A 5649-nucleotide genomic window follows, 5' to 3' on the forward strand; every position below is an offset into this window, starting at 1 on the left:
TCCAAGTCCCTTCCATCCACCTGTTTCCATGTGTCCCCATGTCCCCATACCCCCATGTCCTGATAGCTCCATGTCCTGGTGTCCTCATACCACCATGATTTCCCCACATCACCATGATATCCTCATGTCCCCTCCATGTCCCCATGTCTCCATGATTTCCTCACTGCCCATGTCCCCACTGCCCTCTCACTTCCCAGTGTCCCCAGATGCCGTGTCCCCGGTGCCACATAGGATCAGCCCCACACCTTAGTGCCTCACCGCACTGGAGAGAACTCAGGGATGAGTCCTTGGATGAAGCCTTGATGTGGGGACGGCATCATCTCGGGGTGGTCCTGGGGGACAGAAATGCCGGGGTGTGCTGAGTGCTGGGACTTGGGGGCTTTGGGCTCAGTGCCATCGGGATCCCAGCACTCGGTGTTCTTCCTCTGATCCCTGGCTTCCCCCTATGCCCCGGGGACAGGGCAGGGGATGGGGCTGAGCCTGCATGCCAGGCTCAGTCCATGCCAGGGGAGTCTGCCAAGCCCAGGGGCATTTGGAGTTGTGGGAGGGGCTCTGGGAGGATAAATGCAGCCCTGGCCTCCTGTAGCCTCACCCAGCTCCCAGAGCACGGACGAAGATGAAGGCGGCTGCGCTCAGCCTCGTGATGCTCCTCTCTGCCCTGTGCTGCACAGTGGAAGCTCAGGTGAAGCATCCATGGGGGGTGCAGGCTGGGACTGGCAGTGATTGGCCTTGGGGGTCACTGATGCCGGGCTCTCTCTCTTACTCCCTCTCCTACTCCTCTCCCCACAGCCAGCTGTGGATGTACAGCCTGCGGAAGTTGCTGCGGTGAGTGCCCGAGCAGCCACGCTGATTGCACCCAAGGGTGGCCCTACAGGGAGCTCCACAGGGCCAGGTGGGGTCTGTCCATGCCTGGCAGAGGCCACCGCTCAATTTGGCACATCCAAATTTCTTCCATTTGCACCCTACTCCCCTTTTCCTTGGGTCCCCAAATGCCCTCTCTTTGGGGCTCCAAATGCCCTCTCTTTGGGTCCCCATAGCCCATCCTTTTGGCACCGACATCCTTTCTTTGGCACCCCGATCCTCATCTCTTTAGGTCCTCAATCCCTTCTGTTTCATTTTTCCTCATTCTCCTCTCTTTGAGATCCCCGTTCCTCTCCATTTAGCACCCCCAAGTCTCATCTCTTTGGCACCCCCATTCCCCTATCTTTGGGCCCCCCAATCCCCTGCCCTGTCGCTGTGTCCATCCCCCAACCCTGGGCTCCTCCACGGGCAGAGGTGCACCCAGACTTTGGCAGCCATGGGGATGGGGGCAGCACCGGGGCCAACCAAGAGGCTTGGATGGGGACACCCTGTGATCCCCCAGCCCCACAGTTCCCTCATGGCTGCCCCATGGCTCTTCTTCCTCAGGCGCTGCCACCTGACAATTTTGATCTTGATGACCCTGTGAGTTGTGGGGTGCTCCTGGGGTGAGGTTGGGGTGGGGATGTGTTGCTGTCTTCTCTGTTCCCCTGGGACTTGGGGACGCCCCTGGGGCCCCAAGTCCTCTGTTGGGCTCACTCCCGACGTGGGCGGGCAATGGGCAGGGGAAGGAGGCAATGGGGGGCAGTTGGGGCTGAGCAGGCTGCAGGACCGTGCCTTGGCCGTGGTGTTCTAGTGCCCACTGTGGGTCCCTGAGCCTTCAGGGTGTCCCAGTGTGTCCCACTGCCCCTAGCGTTTCCCACTGTGCCAGTACCCTCAGTGTGTCCCTCACACCTCCTTTCTCCCCAGCTCGTTCGCAGTCGCTTATTGGAGAATGCCCTGCGTGTGAGACGCGTGGCCCTGGATCTACATGTCTAGGTGAGCAGCACGGGGACACCTGTGACCCCACAGGGCACTTGGGGGGCCCTGGGTGTCTGAGGAGCCCTGAGGACCAGGCATCAGGGGCTGGGGATGGATGGTATGGAGGGGACAGACCCTGACCTGTTCCAGGGGGACCTGGGCACTGTCACCTCCAGACCTTCCCTTGCGCTCCATGGGGCTGTGCTGAGGGGGGGATCTGGAAAGGGCAGGCTCAGGGTGCCCTATGGATGGCCCAGGGTCACCGTGCAGATGGGACAGGGGTTGTGGCTGCTGTCCCCAGGCGACCCATGTCCTGCCATGGGCCTGCTGGCTGCCCTAAGTCCTTCTCCTGGCTTAAGTCCCTGGGCACAAACCCTGCACGGACAAGGTTTCTCCTCGCCAGTGATGCCCTTTGACATCCTCTGATGACCAGTGCTGCCCTCTGATGACCAGTGCTGCCCTCTGATGACCAGTGAAGGCCTTGATGTTCAATGACACCCTCTGATGATCAATAAATCCCCCAGCAAAGCTACACTCTCTGTGTCTGTGTCCTTCTTCCCATGTTCAGCTGGGACTGCACAGATCTCTCCCTGCCTGGCAGTGGCCGCCCCAAAGCTCTGGGAAGGGTCCCCAGCTCCATGCCATGCACACCATGTCCCTGTGGGCTTCCCCACCCACTCTCGTCATCTCCTCCCAAATCCTAAAGGATGGAGCTCCTCATGCAGCCAAGCAGCCCCAATACCCTCACTCCGCTCTCTCCCAGCTCCTCCTTGCACTTCCCTCCAAACCCTTCACCCTTTGCTCCACCTCTCCATGGCCACACTGTGCCTACGTCACCCTCCTTGATGCCCCTCTCTTATTGCAGCCACTTGTCCCTCCTTTGGGTCTGCTTCAATCCTCTTCCTTCAATCCTCCTACCCCGTCACCCAAAACCAGGTCTGCGTATCCCCTCCCATGGGCACCTCAAATCTCCTGATGACCAAGGAAGCCCTCTGATGACCAGGGACACCCTCTCTCCATTAATGAAGCCTTCTGATGGTCAGTGAACATCTCTGACAATCAGTGGAGCCCTCTGACAACCAGCGAAGCCTTCTGATGACCACAGACGCCCTCGGAGGGCAAAATAAGCCCTCTGACGATCAGCGGGTTGCTGCTTCATGTGTAGGAAGGGGAAGGATGGGAAAGGAAGATTTTGACATAATCTTGGTAGATAACATCCAGTCTGTATCTCCCATGGTGCAACTTGAGGCCATTCCCCCTCGTTCTATCACTAGTTACACGAGAGGAGAGGCCGACCTCCAGCTCACTACAACCTCCCTTCAGGGAGTTACAGAGAGCGATAATGTCACCTCTGAGCCTTCTCTTCTCCAGACTGAAGCAATCCCAGCTCCCTCAGCTGCTCCTCATAAGGCCTGTGCTCCAGACCCCTGACCAGCTTTGTTGTCCTTCTCTGGACACGCTCCAGGGCCTCAATGTCTTTCTTGCAGTGAGGGGTCCAAAACTGGACACAGTACTCGAGGTGCGGCCTCATCAGGGCTGAGTACAGAAGGACAATGACTTCCCTGCTCCTGCTGGCAACACTATTTCTGATCCAAGCCAGGATGCCATTGGCCTTCTTGGCCACCTGGGCACACTGCTGGCTCATGTTCAGCCAAGCATCGACCAATACCCCCAGGTCCATTTCCTCCACGCAGACTTCCACCCACACTGCCCCAAGCCTGTAGCGTTGCCCTGGGTTGTTGTGGCCCAAGTGCAGGACCTGGCACTTGGTCTCGTTGAACCTCATCCCATTGGCTTCAGCCCAGAGATGCAGCCTGTCCAGATCCCTCTGTAGGGCCTCGCTACCCCCAGGCAGATCCACACTTCCAGCCAACTTGGTGTCACCTGCAAGTCATGGATGGTGGCCAATGCCTTAGGAGTGTTAAAGCAGTGGGAACAAAGCAACTGGTAACAAAGGAGTAAACCGATTTGGGCTGCTGAACTGTGGAAACACATTGCTGCCTGAACAAAGAACATGGTTGTAAAGGCGTGTCATTGTCATGGTTTTGTGATTTTCGGTTATTGGTATTCCACATCATAACATCATGTAGTGGATGTACCTTGTTCTCAGTAGAGAAGGACTACTACATTCCCCAGGGGACTTTGCTCCTCTGTTACCATTTCTGGCCAGAGGGAAAAAACTTGCAGATCACGAGACCTCGTCCCTCTTTCCACCCATCTCTCGTCCTGGCAGCACCTCGCTCCCCAGCCGTCTTATCGTCGGTACTAGAGTAAGGCCTACCTTGATTTTGGACATTCTCTCTGTATTGGATTTATCAGCTTAAATTGTAATTATATTGTATTATAGTGTGTTGTTTTGCATTCCGATATCTTATTTAGTCAATTAGTTTGTTTCTCCTCAGATTGTTGCCGCTGTTCTTTGCTCTCAGGGCCATCTCCTTACCCTTTTTTCCATTTTCCCTTTCCCGGGGCATGGGTCCGTGGGTCCCCCGTCCCATTCGTTACAGAACCGGGCCGAACGCTCGTAAACTGCTAACAGATCCCTTTCCCTCTCAGGTCTCACTCACAGCCATTCACACTGAGTGCAGCACAGCTGCAGCTCCTGCTCTTCTGCCTCTTCCTGGCCATCTACCTGGCTGCCCTCCTGGGCAACGGCCTCATCAGCACAGGAAATCTGGAGGAAAATCTGTCCTTGAAAGTTCTATTTGTTACCCGCAAATCCTTCTGTATTAGAAAGGATTCCATCTGACAAATGCTGGCAAGAAAATCTGCCCCCACACCAGCACCACGTTCCCAGGTACCCACAGGGACAAGGCTGCTTCCTTCCTCCTGCAGAGGCACTCATGGCAAAAACTGAACCTCATGAAGTGTAGATCACATCATGGAGCTGAATGAAAACTTTCCAGAGGGAAAGACTTGTCACTAACTTCTGTACTCCTTGGAGAGGTTCTTGTGGCCAAATGCAGCAGAAGCCCAACAGCAGCTCCATCAGCGACTTACTCCTCCTGGCCCTCGCAGACATGTGGCAGCTGCAGCTCCTGCTCTTCTGCTTCTTCCTGGCCATCTACCTGGCTGCCCTCCTGGGCAACAGCCTCATCAGCACAGCCGTAGCCTGCCACCACCGCCTGCACACCCCCATGCACTTCTTCCTCCTCAACCTCGCCCTCCTGGACCTGGGCTGCATCTCCACCACTCTCCCCAAAGCCATGGCCAATGCCCTCGGGGACACCACCACCATCTCCTACTCAGGATGTACCACACAGGTCTTTTTCTTTCTCTTCTTCATCTCAGCAGAGTATTCCCTTCTCACTGTCATGTCGTATGGCTGCTACATTGCCATCTGCAAGCCCCTGCACTACGGGACCCTCCTGGACAGCAGAGCTTGTGCCACCATGGCAGCAGCTGCCTGGGGCACTGGGGTTCTCTATTCTCTGCTGCACACTGCCAGTACATTTTCTATACCACCCTGCTAAAGCAATGCCGTGAACCAGTTCTTCTCTGAAATCCCCCAGATCGTCAAGCTCTCCTGCTCTGGTTCTTACCTTAGGGAAGTTGGGCTTGTCATATTTCGTGTCTTAATCTTTTCTGCTTGTTTTCTATTCATTGTGCTGTCCTATGTGCAGATCTTCAGGGCCGTGCTGCAGATGCCCTCTGAGCAGGGACAGCACAAAGCCTTCTCCACGTGCCTCCCTCACCTGGCCGTGGTCTCCCTGTTTCTCAGCACTGCCGTGTTTGCCTACCTGAAGACGCCCTCCATCTCCTCCCCATCCCTGGACCTGATGCTGGCAGCGTTATACACAGTGGTACCTCCAGTAATCAACCCCCTCATCT

At 56.2% G+C, this 5649-nt stretch overlaps 1 long non-coding RNA gene and 1 pseudogene across 1 annotated transcript; both read left to right on the forward strand.

The window, feature by feature from the left end:
• Positions 1 to 6: 6 nt before the first annotated feature.
• Positions 7 to 2352, forward strand: LOC110391607. The gene is made up of 5 exons (XR_002434134.1): positions 7 to 682; positions 790 to 825; positions 1408 to 1443; positions 1768 to 1836; positions 2222 to 2352. It is a non-coding gene; the product is annotated as an uncharacterized LOC110391607 (long non-coding RNA).
• Positions 2353 to 4778: 2426 nt separating this feature from the next.
• Positions 4779 to 5648, forward strand: LOC110391605 (annotated as a pseudogene).
• Position 5649: the final 1 nt, after the last annotated feature.

Source organism: Numida meleagris, unplaced genomic scaffold (genome assembly GCF_002078875.1).
Source record: "Numida meleagris isolate 19003 breed g44 Domestic line unplaced genomic scaffold, NumMel1.0 unplaced_Scaffold419, whole genome shotgun sequence".
NCBI classification, from domain to species: Eukaryota; Metazoa; Chordata; class Aves; order Galliformes; family Numididae; genus Numida; species Numida meleagris.